At 50.0% G+C, this 17,343-nt stretch overlaps 1 protein-coding gene across 1 annotated transcript in view; it reads right to left on the bottom strand.

Moving 5' to 3' along the window:
• The window catches only part of SCFD2 (sec1 family domain containing 2), a 166,976-nt gene that overhangs the window by 85,491 nt on the left and 64,142 nt on the right, over positions 1-17,343 (bottom strand). The gene's annotated exons all lie outside the window — the stretch shown is intronic.

The raw sequence follows: 17,343 nt of genomic DNA, 5'->3' as shown, positions 1-17,343 counted from the left end.
TTCCACGGCGTGGAGCAGCAGCGAGGTTTGTGTGGCCGGCAATCACTCCAAATGCCATCCGGGAAGACGAGGAACGTGAGGGGGGGACCGTTGACGGCCTCCGCAATCATCGCTCGCCTCACAGAGCCTCGTTGCTGCTCCACGCCGTGGAAAACAGGCGCGCGCGCACAGCTCAGAAAATTACAGCCTCCGAGACTTCGTAACGGCGGGAACTTGTTGTCACTCACCCGGGCTTCTGCAGAAGCTTCCCTCCGAAGCGTTCTGAGCCTCGGAGGCTGTAATTTTCTGAGCTGTGCGCGCCCGCCTGTTTTCCACGGCGTGGAGCAGCAGCGAGGTTTGTGTGGCCGGCAATCACTCCAAATGCCATCCGGGAAGACGAGGAACGTGAGGGGGGGACCGTTGACGGCCTCCGCAATCATCGCTCGCCTCGCAGAGCCTCGTTGCTGCTCCACGCCGTGGAAAACAGGCGCGCGCGCACAGCTCAGAAAATTACAGCCTCCGAGACTTCGTAACGGCGGGAACTTGTTGTCACTCACCCGGGCTTCTGCAGAAGCTTCCCTCCGAAGCGTTCTGAGCCTCGGAGGCTGTAATTTTCTGAGCTGTGCGCGCCCGCTTTTTTTCCACGGCGTGGAGCAGCAGCGAGGTTTGTGTGGCCGGCAATCACTCCAAATGCCATCCGGGAAGACGAGGAACGTGAGGGGGGGACCGTTGACGGCCTCCGCAATCATCGCTCGCCTCACAGAGCCTCGTTGCTGCTCCACGCCGTGGAAAACAGGCGCGCGCGCACAGCTCAGAAAATTACAGCCTCCGAGACTTCGTAACGGCGGGAACTTGTTGTCACTCACCCGGGCTTCTGCAGAAGCTTCCCTCCGAAGCGTTCTGAGCCTCGGAGGCTGTAATTTTCTGAGCTGTGCGCGCGCGCCTGTTTTCCACGGCGTGGAGCAGCAGCGAGGCTCTGCGAGGCGAGCGATGATTGCGGAGGCCGTCAACGGTCCCCCCTCGCGTTCCTCGTCTCCCCGGATGGCATCCTGAGTCATTGCCGGCCTCGCAGAACCTCGCTGCTGCTCCACGCCGTGGAAAACAGGCGCGCACGCACAGCTCAGAAAATTACAGCCTCCGAGACTTCGTAACGGTGGGAACTTGTTGTCACTCGGCCGGGCTTATGCAGAAGCTTCCCTCCGAAGCGTTCTGAGCCTCGGAGGCTGTAATTTTCTGAGCTGTGCGCGCGCGCCTGTTTTCCACGGCGTGGAGCAGCAGCGAGGCTCTGCGAGGCGAGCGATGATTGCGGAGGCCGTCAACGGTCCCCCCTCGCGTTCCTCGTCTTCCCGGATGGCATCCTGAGTCATTGCCGGCCTCGCAGAGCCTCGCTGCTGCTCCACGCCGTGGAAAACAGGCGCGCGCGCACAGCTCAGAAAATTACAGCCTCCGAGACTTCGTAAAGGCGGGAACTTGTTGTCACTCACCCAGGCTTCTGCAGAAGCTTCCCTCCAAAGCCCTCCAAGCGAGGAAAGGCCAGTTGGGAAACGGGCCAGAAGACAAGGAACAGCAGTGGCGGCGGGGAGTCAGCCCCGATGCAAAAAAAACGCCAAGGGGGCGGGGCCGGAAATTACTTCCGGGTTCATTCTTCAACCGGTTCGCACGATCCGGTGCGATCCGGTAGAAACCCACCACTGGTTTGTAGCCCAAACTAGTTGTTCTTGTTTTTTTTTTTAAAAAAAAAGAGATATCATAAATTGTTACTCTACTAGACACATCTTACTAATTCTTTCAAAGTAATACATCAAGGTTATAAATGAGACATCTTAACTCTATTTATACAACAAGGATCAGCCCTGATAGACAGCTTCCCTCCCCCCCTTCCTGTTATTTTGTGGTAAAATGGTAAATCATTATTGATTTATACAACATAAGAAAACATGACTGATGATCAATCAGTCTTTGTAATGGAAGGGGGGGGAGTGTTAAAACCTTTGCAATCACCTTTTGTCTGCCTTCCGCTAATCACATCTTGTTACAGATGAATAAAAGACAAGGGGAGTTGAAAGGGTTTTATTTTTTTGGAGGAACATTATATAAGATTTTAGGAATGTACTAAGATGATATAAGACGGTTTTGCAGCCATCTAGACAAGAGAGAAATCTAGGCAAATGGCAAATCTAGACAGCATACTAAAAAGCAGAAACATCACCCTGCCAACAAAAGTGCGTATAGTGAAGGCTATGGTTTTCCCAGTTGCAATGTGAAAGCTGGATCATAAGGAACGCTGAGCACCAAAGAATGGAGGCCTTTGAACTCTGGTGCTGGAGGAGATTCCTGCGAGTCCCTTGGACCGCAAGGCGATCCAACCGGTCAGTCCTAGAGGAGATCAACCATGACTGCTCTTTAGAAGGCCAGATCCTGAAGAGGAAACTCAAAGACTTTGGCCACCTCATGAGAAGGAAAGACTCACTGGAGAAGAGCCTCATGCTGGGAAAGACTGAGGGCAAAAGAAGAATGGGACGACAGAGAATGAGGTGGCTGGATGGAGTCACTGAAGCAGAAGGTATGAGCTTAAATGAGCTCCAGAGGATGGTAGAGGACAGGAAGGCCTGGAGGAACGTTGTCCATGGGGTCGTGATGGGTTGGACATGACTTCGCAATTAACAACAAAAGACAATATAGGCATAAAACAGTTTGTTAATGGTAAAAAAGTGAGTCTCATTGTTACTCCACTGATATGGCACCTTGGAGACCAATCCACAGAGCCTGCTTCCAGGGCAAAGATGTCTCACTAAATATCCCAGAGGACGTGTCATGTCTCTGCCTTATCTCATCATTAGATAGCAGTTGAGCAGCGTAAAGAAGGCTTCAAATACTCCGCTTGGTAAGAGGTGTTTTCCCTCAAGCCGAACTCAAGCTTGTCCATCTGGACAATTCATGGAGCATAGAGAAGAAGGTTTGAGATGATATAGTCAGAGGTGGTGATTTGTTCAGTCCCAATTGTTCTAGACAGTCTGCTATGGGATTGTTCCCATCAATCCTGGCCCAGGGCTCAGCACCTATTCTGCAGAAGATCAGCTTCTGCAACCACTTTGGTTTTCAAAACATCTTTCACCTTCTGTCCTAGCCATTTGTTACAGAGGCACGATTGCGAGTGTTTTAACAAACTGCATTCCTGTTTGATTTGGTGGCAGCAGTGCCTCAGATAGAAAGTCCATACAGAGAGTGGTAAGGACAACTGAGAAGATTATAGGAAGCTTGCTTCCTGTTATTCAGGATGCTGCTTATAAGCGCCGTGTGCTTAGAGCTCAAAGCATTGTTAGAGACCCACACACCCACTTCATGGTCTGTTCCTGTTGCTCCCTCTGGGAGGAGGTTTTGAAGTATTTCTAGCAGGACTACTGGATTGTGTAACAGCTTTGTTCCCTCTGCCACCCATCTGTAACTCACAAGATTCGTTTTTCTCACCATGTACATGTACACATTCAAACTAGACTGTGTTGTTTCTCTGTGTCACATAATATATGTGGGTATATTCATATTTATTTATTGTCACGTTTATGTAATATATATTGGAAGTGGTGACTGTGAGAAGTATGAATGAAATTTCATTTTAGTATATGCCAATTAGCGTACATTCAAAGTGACAATAGTTATTTTAAGTCTAAGTGTAATGGATTGGTTGACAGGTTAACCTAAAGAGGTTGAGAGTAGACCAAATTTCAACCAAACTTGCTACACAGATCCCTTACCCTCTGGAAACAAATACTCAGGGTGTGTGTTCTGTTAAGATACAGCCTGTTGTGCCTTAAAATGGATTCTACCGTACTGCCTTAAACTGGCTTCTACTGTACAGCACTGCAGAGTTACCATGGTAACAGCTTCACAGTACTCCAAAAGGGGGCTTCCTCTGGTAAGGGAGAAAATCCAACATTAGAAATTACGGTGATGTTCATGGAAGGAGGGTTGGGATAAATAAATACCTGGGCAGCACCGGGTTATCAGCTAGTTAATAATATACAACAGGGGTGCCAAACTCGTGGGCTGGATGCGTCACATGGTGGCTACGCCCACACCAGGTTTAGTGAAGGGGAAAAATTCATGATACGTCACATGATGATGTGAGTTTGACACCCCTGATATACAGCATGATACCAAGTACGGTAATTAATATTCCTATTAGTGCCCATTTATTCAAAAGCTGCTTGTGGGGAAGGAGGAGGCACATCATGATGACACAACATGCGGCCTCGACACTCCGAGACCGCCACTGACACTTTTGCCACTGGATGGTCCAGCTGGACCTAAACCGTCGCGTAGAGACGGTGATCAGTAAGACCAAGCCTTGCTGGTCTCAGGGACATCGCAAAGTCCCTGATTGACCCAAGGAAAGTTCTTCAAGCCGGCAGTAAACAGGCAGCCCCCAGGCTGATGAAGTCTGCCCCGGAAGGAGGAAGTGAAAAGAGAAAGTGAGTCCATCTGGTGAGACTTTTTTTCTATTTTGGGAAAAACTGCCAAAAGAAACCTTTTTTTTTAAAAAAAAGCCAAATTAGATCCTCAAGCAAGAATTAAGCTGCGAAATTAATTAATACTGGATTGCATTGGAAAGCTGTTTTTCTTTGTAACCATATTTTGTGGGTTGAAATGCTCGTAATGTTGATTGTTTCTTCTCTTAAAGTGAACAGATCAACCTTTTTTTTCTTCTGCTCTTTGTTACTTTGTTTTTTTGATTTCTGGACTAGTATTTCTCACATCAAAAGATGAAGGGGCTGGAGCCCCAAAAATTAAAGGGGAGAATGAAGATATAGAAGATAAAGACAAGAGAACGGATGAATTTATTAATGGAGCCAATGTGGGTAAAAGTGGAATGAAGGGAACACGGAAGAGGGATTTCGACGAATTGGAGCTCTACCCCAGATTTCAAGATACAGAAGAGGAAAAAAGGGTAATGATGATGGATTTAAGAAGAGAAACTCTTTCAGAAACACGATTGATAACCAAAAACAAGCTAATCTTAAAAATAATTGGTGGGCAACAAGATTACCTGAGAGATCCTTTAAGCAACAAAGTGCGGAGTGAAAATTAATAAAAACCTTATAAAGGAGATAAAAAGAAGACTGACACCACAATTGGCAAGAGAGATAAGACTGTTTTGTTATTGGAAAGATACAGGTTGACAGTGAAAGTTCTTTTCTAATTAATCTTGGTTGAGCAATAAGTAGGAATTTAGTAATTTTTAGATTGTTTTAGATTTTTATTAAATGTTTATTCATTAACAATTAAATAACTATAATTAACAATAATGGAATGATAATAGATACAACTTAATGATATATACTATGTATTGTTAAACTAGTAAAAGAAATTTGGATATAGATTGCAAATTGTGACCTGGGAAAAAGACCTATAAATTTTACTAACAAACCTCTATTTAGGTTTTGTCATAAAGGTGTAATGTTTTATTTTATTTTATTTTGGTGGGGGGGGCTGACGAGAGGAGTTGGGATATAAAGAGTAAATGACTTTTAGCTAATTATAATAACAACAAGGAAAAGTTAATGGATATTGTTTAATAATATATACATGCTCTGGTATTGGTAAAAGCAACTTGGATATAATATTCTAAACAGCGGGGGGGAAAAAGCTTAGAAACTTTATTAACTGATTTTTACTTAGAATATGTCATAAAAGTGTAATGTTATTGGAGGATTTTTGAAATAGCTAACAAGTGCCATTATGTGGTTGTGTTTTTAAGTATGAATAAGTTTGGGCAGAAGCACGTTCAAATAATTGTAGTCAAATAAGAATTGTGATATATTGATGGTAAGATATATAAAGATTTTTGATTTAAAGTGTATAATCTATTTTGAACTACAAGTAATGACTATGGAAGAAATGCACGAAAGTTATTTGTAACCAATCGATAGGCTTTCTACAAGATATATTGAAGGATGATTCTTTTTTTGTGTTTTTGTTTAATTAAAATTAAAAAAAATTATATATATTTAAAAAAAAGCTGCTTGTGGTGCTAGACAATGGGGATAAGTACACTTGCCCATAACATGTATTCCATACAACATGCCATTCAGGCTCAGTTTAAATGACATGCAGGAGCAGTAGACTTCCTGTCTCCATAAATAAGTAATTTGCAGTGGGAATTATCACGAAAGCAGCTTTTTTTTTTACACACTCAAGCAATATGAGTTGATCTGAGATTGCTGCTATTCTTGCACTTCCTGTAACTTGGCGGGATTTTGGCAGTCTTCAAAAGTTGGGGTGATTAAATTAATAAATTAAGATAAATGAAACCATTTATTGGGGAGAAGAAAAAATCCAGGATTGGTTTCAACAGGAATTGGCCGCTCGAGATGTATTTATTTTATAGAATTTATCAGCCGATCCAATCTGAACCATCTTTGGGAAGAAAAACTGGGCACTGAATAGGATTTTTCACCTTACTTTGATTTCTTTCTATTATTCCTATATTTGGGCAGATCATCTTATAGGTAGACTGCTTTAATGTAGATTTTGTTGCTTTAGTATAAGTACAACAACCTTTAATTATTTATGCTAGTTTTTTCTCAACACGGTTATTTCAGGCAGCCTGGAAACATGATTTCAATAGCCCATCATTTTGGATACAGCAGAAACCACTAGGCAGAGGCTTCCTATTTTTGTTCCACAGTTGTTGTTCAATAAATAGCACAGCTGTCCCTGCACATCCGCGAGATCTTTACTCTTTGCACATTTGCTCTTTGAAAAGTAGCTTCGACTACAGTGCTAACAACTCATGTAAAAAATTTACTGTGAGGATCAATTAAGTGTGTGATAATAGCATATGGAGATGCTCTTCAGAGCGAGTCACCTAAGGGCAGTGACGGTGAACCTTTTCGACACCGAGTGCCAAAAAGGTCACGTGGAAACATCGCATGCGACCACGTGTGCTCGTTGAGGCCGTGCTCCGGAAAAGCCAAACTTTCAGGTTCTAGTGCGCATGTGCAGCCGAAGATTAGTTGGCTGGCGCGCGTGTGCAGGCTAATTTTCAGCACTGCCGCACGCGGGAAGGGATCGGGCTCCGGAAAAGCTGAACTTTCGTGTTCTGGCATACCTGAAAATCAGCTGGCCAGCATACATGCGCACTGTCGCACACGCAAAGCATAGCTAATCGGAAGACAAACAGGCAAGGCCGTGCGTCATGGCTTCGCGTCATGCCACTTCGGGCACGCATACAATAGGTTTGCCATCACGGAGCTAGGGCATTTATAAATTTTAAGTGATACCTAAAAGAGCATTCTGGACTGTAGCCCAGATACATCTTTTAACTGAAAGGCCAAAGCTTTATTAGATTAGATCAGTGGCCCCCAACCTTTTGGGCACCAAGGACCGGTTCTGTGAAGAGAGCTTTTTCCGCGGACCGGAGGGAGCATGGTTTCACATGCTGCCTGCATCCCACAGATGGGACTTGGCTTGTTTCCACGGCCCACTTTCTGGCCTGCGCGATACTGGTCCAAGGACTGGGTGTTGGGGAGGTGAGCTACTGAGGTACCATAAGACTGCATTCAAGCATGAATATTAAGAATTATCTGACACTCTGCTAAAAATATTTGTTTTAAGGATTCCTCTGTTTGAATAAATTGGCTATCTGGAATGCTGAATCAGGAAATTCAGTTCAAGGCAATATGTTCTGATTTTTTCCCCCTTGATATGATTCCCCTCAATCCCATAAACCAACCAAATCTAACAGCTAATTATAAGGGAAAACCTTCATACGTATTCCCATTTTTGTTATGAAGACTTTACTTTACTTTACTTTTATTTAGATTTTTATACCGCCCGCTCTCCCCAAAGGGACTCGGGGCGGTGTACAGTCAGATAAAAACACATCAATAGATAGAAAATACAAACACAAAAGAGGAGGCAATAAGAAACTGTACATATCGAACCAAAGTAGTTAAAAAACAATATTTAAATAACCCTAAAAATACCCTAAAATACCCGATTAAAATATCTGCCAGGAGGTAGAATAAAACTATAGATCTATAAATGAGCCAGGCCGGCTAAAAGGAACAGGTGAGTCTTCAGTTTTTGTCGAAAGGAGCGGAAGTCGGTGGTGGTTCTGATATCGGGGGGGAGGTCATTCCAGAGGGTTGGGCCCATCACAGAGAAGGCTCTACTCCTAGGCGCCGCCCGCTGGCACTGCTTAGCGGATGGCACCCGGAGGAGTCCCTCCCTGTGAGAGCAAATCGGCCGCAGGGAAGTGTGTGGTAGGATGCGATCCCGCAAGTACCTAGGTCCTGAGCCATGGAGCGCTTTAAAGATAGTAATTAGCACCTTGAAACGCACCCGAAAGACCACAGGCAGCCAGTGCAGCTCGCGCAGGAGCGGTGTTACGTGGGAGTACCTAGTACTCCCCATAATAGCCCGCGCGGCTGCGTTCTGGACTAGCTGCAGTCTTCGAGCGCGTCCCAAGGGAAGCCCCATGTAGAGGGCATTGCAGTAGTCCAGCCGAGCCGTCACCAGTGCATGAGTGACCGTGCGTAGGGCATCCCGGTCCAGTAGGGGGCGCAATTGGCGCACCAGGCGAACCTGGTGGAACGCCCCCCTTGCCACGGCTGCCACATGGTCATCCATTGACAGCCGGGCATCTAGGAGGACGCCCAAATTGCGCGCCCGTTCCACGGGGGGCAATTGCTCGCCCCCTATGGTCAGTGATGGAATCAACTGACTGAACCGGGGTGCCGGTAGCCACAGCCACTCAGTCTTGGAGTGGTTGAGCTTGAGTCTGTTGTCCCCCATCCAGACCCCGACGGCTTCCAAACACCGGGTCATCACCTCGACAGCCTCGTTGGGGTGGTCTGGGGTGGAAATGTACAGCTGCGTATCATCAGCGTACAGATGATACTCCACCCCAAAACCACGGATGATCTCCCCCAGCGGCTTCACATATGCATTGAACAGAAGGGGCGAGAGGACCGACCCCTGAGGCACCCCACAAGTGAGTGACCTTAGGGTCGACCTCTGCCCCCCTGCCAACACACATTGCGTCCGGTCAGAGAGGTAGGAGCCGAACCACCGCAGAACGGTGCCTCCAACTCCCATCCCCCCCAGCCAGCGCAATAGGATACCATGGTCGATGGTATCAAAAGCCGCTGAGAGATCTAATAGGACCAGGATAGAGGAACAACCCCTATCTCTGGCCCTCCAGAGATCATCGACCAATGCGACCAAGGCTGTCTCCGTGCTGTCTCCGGGCCAGAAGCCGGACTGGCGTGGGTCTAGATATTCGGATTCCTCAAGGTGTCGTGGAAACTGCTGTGCCACCACATTCTCTACAACCTTCGCCAAAAAGGGAAGGTTGGAGACTGGACGATAATTAGCTAGCTCTGTTGGGTCAAGGGAAGGCCTCTTGAGTAGGGGCCTCACCACCGCCTCTTTCAAGGCGGCAGGTAAGGACCCCTCACTCAAAGAGGCGTTCACCAAGCCCAGTAGCCAGCCTCGTGTCACTTCCCAGGATGCCAGTACCAACCAGGAGGGACACGGGTCCATTAAACATGTGGTCGGTCGCAGCCGTCCACGCAACCTATCCAAATCTTCGGGGGCAACAGAATCAAACTCCTCCCAGAATGGTCTCACAAGACTCACTGTTGGCGGCTCCTCTGGTCCACTGAAGGGGGCCCATCCCCTGGAATTATTGTCAGTAACAGTGGTGGGTTCTAGTTCCCGTTGCAACCGATACGGTGCAACGGGACCGGGCGTCCACCAAATGTGCAGCACGCATGCATGTGTACCTACTGCCTGTAATGCTCCAGCTGCTCGGCGGAGAGTTGCGCAGGCGCCGTACGCTCCATGCGCATAAGCCCCAATTGGCTCAAATACAGGTAAGGGGGGCGGGCAGGCAGGAGGGCCCTCCAGAGCACTGTACCGGAACGGTACCTGATGCTCCTAGCAGGCATCAGTACGCCTGTACCAGGGCGTACCGATCGTATCCCATCACTGGTCAGTAACAACCTGGTGTCTGTGTATGTGTGTGTGTGAGAGAAACACACACACACACACACACACAATCGCTCTCCAATCTTGCAAATAGAAGATACATATCACCATTGTTGAATAAGCACGAAAGGCGAGCGGAGTCGTGAGGAGAATCAACAGTCTTTATTGAACAGAACAGTCTTGACAAAATACAGGAGAGAATTCAATGCAGGGTTCGTCTGACAGCTATTTATACGAAGCTGTCAGACGAACCAGCCAATCCCCAAGCCAGAGTTTCCCCGCTCTCAGCCAGGTCGCGTCTTAGCCAATCAGACGCGACCTGGCTGTTGCTAGTGCAGAAGCCGGCTGTCAGGGGAAATTCCCTGACGTCATCTGCCTGGACACAATACTCCTCCCCCCCCAGCGACTGCGCATGTGCAGACGACGCACAAACGTAGTCACGCAAATAGACTGGGCGGCGCCGGACCCGCCCAGAACGCCTTAGTTCGAGAGGAGGCGCCGGAGAGGAAGGTGGTGTCCGTTGAAGCTCCTCCCGCAAGGGAGTGGAGCTCCGGCCGCCATCTTGGAGGCCCACCCCTGACGGAGAACGACCAGGCTCAGGTAGGCAGGGCCGAGGGGGCGCGGCCGAAGGCGGGCTTGAACTGGGAATTTCATGGTAGGCCTGGCCTGACTCGGGGAAGGCCACTTGGAAACCGGGAGGCAGACGCCTAACAGGCGACGCACCCCCAACAATGGACGGCCGTGAGGCGGCGTCCGAGAACGGAAAGGCCCTGGGCAGCTGGGCCGGGTGATCAGTGACTGGTGGAAGGGCACCAGGAAACGAAACGGTGGAGGGCTCAGGCGCAGCGACGTCGATGGTCGACCTGGCGGGGATGTTGTCGCTGTTGCAGGGCAGGCGGCGCCTTAATTGATCCAGGTGCCGCCGCCATTCGGTCCCATCAGGTAGCTGGACCCTGTAAGAACAGGGGCCGGTTATGGCGGTGATGGTGGCAGGCACCCATCGAACCACCCCTGAGAAAGCCTGAGCCCAAAAAGAAGGAAGGAACGGGAAGGGGGCCCCAGGTTGCCAGGCTGTTCACTTGAATAGAGCGGGTGCAACCTATCCAAGGTGGTCCGCAGGCGCCGGCCCATCAGCAGCTCAGCTGGAGACTTCCCGGTCAGGGGGCAAGGAGTGGCATGCTGTACCAAGAGGTAAGCAGCCACCCTTGATGGCCAGTCTGCCCCATCCATCCTGCCTAACGCCTCCTTGGCCGAGCGGACCGCCCGTTCCGCCCGGCCATTACTAGCCGGATGGTATGGGGCGACTGGGGCATGGCGGATACCCTGAGAAGCCAGGAACAGCTGGAACGCGGTGGATGCAAATTGAGGCCCGTTATCAGAGACAATGACGTCCGGCAAGCCATGGGTGGCGAAAAGCCTAGTCAGTTCCCTGATCGTGGCCTCGGCTGTGGTGGACCTCATGAGGATGAGCTCCACCCAGCGCGAATATGCATCCACCACCACCATGAAGACCTGGCCTCTGAAGGGACCCGCGAAATCCACGTGGAGGCGGGACCAAGGCCCACGGGGCAATTCCCATTCCCTTGGAGCGACTGCCGGTGGCGCCGATCGGGAATGTTGGCAGGGGGGGCAGCCGGCCACCCAGGCGGCTATCTCGTCATCAATGTGGGGCCACCAGACATAGCTGCGCGCCAGGCATTTCATGCGCACTATGCCCGGGTGGTCCTCATGAAGGCGAGATAGCACCTGATGGCGCAGGCTGGGTGGGATGACCACCCTGTCACCCCACAGGAGGCACCCACTGTGAAGTGACAGCTCCAACTGCCTGGCCTTGAAGGGACGAAGGTGCTCTGGCACCGGTCCCTCAGGCCAGCCCCTTTGGACCCATCTCATGACCTGGGACAGGTCAGGGTCAGCCCTAGATTTTGAGGCCACCTCTCCGGAAGAGAGTGGCAGAGCCAAATCCGCTATGGCCAAAACCGACAGGCATGGCACTGTCGGGGGGTCTGCAACGGGCAGGGGGCAGCGGCTGAGGGCATCAGCGTGCCCTATGTGCTTGCCCGGCCGGTAGAGCAGAGTGTAGCTGTATGCAGCCAGGAACTCTGTCCACCTTGTCATGCGCGGTGAAAGAATGGGAGGGGTCGGCTTGTTACCTGCCAAAAGCCCAAGGAGTGGCTTATGGTCGGTGAACAAAGTAAAGTGCCGACCATAGAGGTAATCATGGAACCTCTTAATCCCTGACACTGCAGCCAGAGCCTCCTTGTCGATCTGGCTGTAGTTGCGTTCTGCAGAAGTCAGTGTCCGGGAATAAAAGGCTATGGGGGCCTCCGAGCCATTGGGCAGCACATGGCTCAGGACCGCCCCCAAACCCACAGGGGAGGCGTCACAAGCAAGAGTCAAAGGCAGCTTGTCCGAATATTGAACGAGGACTGCCTCTGACGTCAGCAAGTCTTTGACAGCCGCGAACGCATGCGCTTCGCGGCTGCCCCAGCGCCAGGCTGCCGATTGGTCGAGCAACCGATGCAGCGGCTCGGCTAGTGATGCCTTATGCGGCAGAAATGGCGCGTAGAAGTTAAGCAAGCCAAGGAACGCCTGCAGCTCCGTCTTGGAGGCAGGCGTGGGGGCGTTCCTGATGGCTGCTACCTTGGAAGGGGTGGGGTGAATTCCTTGGGCATCAATTGTGAAGCCCAGGAAATCAACCCGGGGCACAGCAAATGAGCATTTGCTGCGCTTTAATTTTAAGCCCGCGCCCCTGAAACGCTCGAGGACCTTCACTAGTACTTTGATGAGGCCCGATCGGCTGCTGGCGGCGATCAGGACGTCATCGAAATACGGAACCACGCCAGGGAGCCCATGGAGCAGCCGCTCCATAAGGCTCTGGAAGATCCCCGGGGCTACGGAAACGCCGAATTGTAAGCGGCGGCAACGGAAAGCTCCACGGTGAGTGACGATGGTCTGCGCAGCCGCCGCCTCATCATCCACCGGGAGCTGCTGGTAGGCCTGCGCCATATCCAGCTTCGCAAAGATGCAGCCCTGCCCCAAAGAGTGGAGCAAGTGCTGCACTACCGGAACTGGATAGGGGTTCGCCTGGAGGGCAAGGTTGATGGTGGATTTAAAGTCGGCGCAGAGGCGAATGGACCCATCCGCCTTTACTGGGATGACCAAAGGGGTCTCCCACTTGGAGTAATCCACCGGCTCCAAGACTCCCTGCGCGACGAGCTTGTCTAGCTCCGCATCAACCTTTGCCCTCAAGGCGAAAGGCACCCTACGGGCCTTCAGCCTAATGGGGGCAACCTGGGGGTCTAGGTTCAAGGAGATAGGCGTTCCCTTATACGCCCCCAACTGCCCATCAAACACATCAGAAAATCTGGCAAGGACGTCGGCCACGTCAGGAGGCGTGGCCACCACTTGCCTTACCCCGTGCACTGATAGGCCAAGTGCCGGGAACCAGTCAAGGCCCAGAAGGGCTGGCAAAGGCTTTTCCACCACTAGGAGGGGAAGGCACCCCGAAAAGTCCCCGTATTCCACCCGCACCAGGTGACAACCCAGGGTAGGAATTAGAGTCCCCTGGTAGTCCCGTAGGGTTGCGTCTGGGGAGGAGAGCTGGGTCTTCGAGATGCCTGGAAAGAGGCGGGAGAACTCTGCCCACGACAGAAGGGATCGGGACGACCCCGAGTCCACCTCCATGGTGCAGGGGGAGCCCTCAATGAGGAGCGACGCCTTGATGCGCTCCGCACCTGCACCCGTATGGTAGGCCAACTCTGCGGGGTTGGCGTGGAAGTCAGCGTCTACGGCGTAGCAGCCTCCGCGCGAAGGCTGCTGCTGCTGCTGCTGCTGCCGCTGCTGCTGCTGTCGTCCAGCCCGGCTTCCAGGTCGCTGTTTGATGGCGGCTGTGGTCGGGACATCATCTGGACGCTGTGGCAAAGGGAACTGCGCTCGGCAGACCTGGGCCAAATGCCCTTTCTTAAGGCAGCGGCGGCAAACCGCGGCCTTAAAGGGGCAGGCCCGAACGGTCGTGGTTGCCTCCACAGCCAAGGCAAGCGGTCACAGCTTCCCGGGCTCGCTGAGGGACTCGTCTTCTAGGAGACTGGCCAATGCGCGCCACCGCTCCCTCCTCAGGATAGTCATTTGGCAAAGGAACTAGTTCGTCCACCAGGCAAGTGCGGCCTGGCGGAGGCGGCAGGTTGAACATCTCCGCCATTGATTCGTCGGAGAGTTCAGCCGCCCTTGCCTGCTCGATGGCCCCAGTCAGCGTGATGTCAGCTTGTGACAGGAGCCGCCGGCGAAGGCGCAGATCTTTTACGCCGCTGACGAACTGCTCCGTGAGGTTGCGATCGAGGTCGGCAAACTCGCACCTCATCGCCGCGGTGCGAAGCGACTGGAGGAACTGGCTCACCGACTCCTCCGGCTTCTGGACACAGCGCCTGAACGCGTAGTGCCTCGCCACCCAGGATGGCGTGGGGTCGTAGTGGCGCTGAAGGCGCTCCGTTAATGTGGCCCAGTCCAGAGAATGGACTGGCTGAGGGGCGGCTATTGAGCGAGCGGCGCTAAACATTGGCGTGCCGCAACAGCTCAAGAAGAAGCTGCACTTTTCATCATCTGGTACATCGCGACGGCCGTTGGCTATCAGGTAGCACTCGAAGCGCTCCATGAATGCTTCCCAAGTCTCGCCATCGCAGCCAAATGGAACGAATGTGGGCATTGCCGACATGGTCTCCTCAGAATTGGAGCTAGGCTGGCAGGAACGGGTCGCCGGTACGATCGTGCCAAGACAGGGTGGCGAAGACGGAACGCTCGGTGGGTTAGCGGCTGGATCCCACCCTCGTCGCCAGTGTTGAATAAGCACGAAAGGCGAGCGGAGTCGTGAGGAGAATCAACAGTCTTTATTGAACAGAACAGTCTTGACAAAATACAGGAGAGAATTCAATGCAGGGTTCGTCTGACAGCTATTTATACGAAGCTGTCAGACGAACCAGCCAATCCCCAAGCCAGAGTTTCCCCGCTCTCAGCCAGGTCACGTCTTAGCCAATCAGACGCGACCTGGCTGTTGCTAGTGCAGAAGCCGGCTGTCAGGGGAAATTCCCTGACATCATCTGCCTGGACACAATAACCATCATTCATGAAAAAAACCCTCAGTGTTACAGAATATGAAAATTCAACACACATCGCAGTAAATTATATGTCAGTAAAGAGTAATGATTCCTTCCTACTCTGAATTTTAATTTCAGTAACATTAAAATCACGTGTCAATGTTTCTCAATGTCAAAATCCAAAAGGATAGTTATGTTTTAAATATGCATAAATTGCTTTCTGCCAGCTCTTGGATTCTTTTTAAAGCTCTATGAAAAACAAGCAGGGGAGGAGGAGGGAAAGATTATTCAGGAAAGGGCTGCTCTTCTGCCCCACATATCTCTGACTCTGAAGGCAGCTGATGACTGTCAGATGGCCCTGGCCCCCTCTCTGCCTCCCACGCAGAGCACCCATCAGAGCCTTCCCCAGACTCCAGGACTGGCCCATCTTCCTCCCCAACCTCCTCACTGTCCGAGTCTGCCACCAGTTCCGCTGGCAACTGGTGGGCCACAACACCCAGGCCATTCCGTTGATAATATTATGGAAATGGTTCTCTCTTATTTCTGACTGTTTTTCCTCAGTCTAACTCATGGCCTTAAGATTCCCTGAAAGTTTGTTTTCCCTGGAAATTACAACTCCGTAATTCTAGATATGGGAGGTCTTTTAAAACATTACAAGTCATGTGCCTACTTTAAAGAGATCCAACTGAATTTTATGTGAGACTAGCAGTAAAAGGAAACTCCTCCAAAATGAAGGTTTTACTGACAAAGACATAAAGGGAGGCTAGTATAGATCTATTTCAAGCTATTTAGCTCTCCTCAGCTAGCTATACCCTTCTGGCATTCAAACCCGGGCTACTTGCATATTAGGTAGATGTATTAACCTCTAAGCCATGGGCTCTCTTCGCTTTGTCAGCTATACCAGGGGAGAGATCAAGTGTTTTTTTTTAATCAGGGCAACCTGGTCTATCCAATTATGGGACAGAGCAGGTTGCCCTGATTAAAAAACCACTCCTCGAAAATACAAAATTGTCCTTACATCCAGCCTATATGTGGTTAAAGCAAGTATTATTCCTGCTCAATGAAGGCTTAATAAACCTTTTCGTGTGAAAATTGTTGCCAACTGATAGATTTGCAAAGACTTGTGCATTAATCATGTGACAGGATAAACTTTACTGCACATGGGGGTGGGTGGGCTTCATACAAAAATGTGGAGCCTGCCTAAATGCTGTTAAAAGCCCAGCTGGTTCAACTTAATCTGTCTCCCACATTAATTGCACACTCAATTTCTCCAATGGGCTCCTCGTCACTGGCTGTTGCTTGAAGGAGAATGGAGAAATGTGCTAATGAGAAGAAACCTTTTCATATATTAATGGAGAGCAAAGGACGAAACTTGGTACGAGGCTGCCATTCTGCATGTTCTTTGTAATGTGCACTTATACCTTGATAAGGGTAGTAACCAAAAATGTCTCACTTGCAGGAAAGTTTAATTTTGATTCTGAAGTTCAGGGGTTGTTAGTTGCAAAGTCGTGTCCCCATTGCGACCCCATGGACAATGTTCTTCCAGGCCTTTCTATCCTCTACCATCCTTTGGAGTCCATTCAAGCTACTCCATTCAACACCTACTGCTTCGGTGACTACATCCAGCCACCACATTCTCTGTTGTCCCCTTCTTTTGTCCTCAATCTTTCCCAGCATTAGGCTCTTCTCCAGTGAGTCTTTCCTTCTAATTTCGTGGCCAAAGTACTTGAGTTTCATCTTCAGGATCTGGCCTTCCAAAGAGCAGTCAGGGTTGATCTCCTCTAGGACTGACCGGTTTGATGGCCTTGCAGTCCAAGGGAGTCTTCTCCAGCACCAGAGTTCAAAGGTCTCCATTCTTTGGCGCTCAACCTTCCTTATGGTCCAACTTTCACAGCCATACATTGCAACATTACCAAATACATTGCCAAATCTTTTTAGGTAGCTGTCCCACGTACGTAGAAATTATGCGAATCAAAATTCCCTCTGAATAGACATGGCTAGGATTACATTATTTTACAATACAACCATTCCTACGTTTATCAAAAAAAATAGATCTTATTCAATGTATTTCACTGCCATGAAAACAAAACTTATTCCATCCTTCAATTGCTGCTGTTATATTTATTTCTCTACATTAATTACCATACAGTAACCAACACATTTTAAATGCATATTCCACATGCTTTATCACACAAAATCTAATTTAGGTGATAGAATTCTATACTGAAATCCGGTATGAAAACATTGCCTGCTTGAACTAAAAGTTAACTCCATTGGAGGC

The sequence above is a fragment of the Natrix helvetica genome (assembly GCF_964273705.1).
Source record: "Natrix helvetica genome assembly, chromosome: 7".
In the NCBI taxonomy this organism is placed as follows: domain Eukaryota; kingdom Metazoa; phylum Chordata; class Lepidosauria; order Squamata; family Natricidae; genus Natrix; species Natrix helvetica.
Note: the sequence above shows the minus strand (reverse complement) of the source record. Positions and strands in the feature narration are given on the sequence as shown.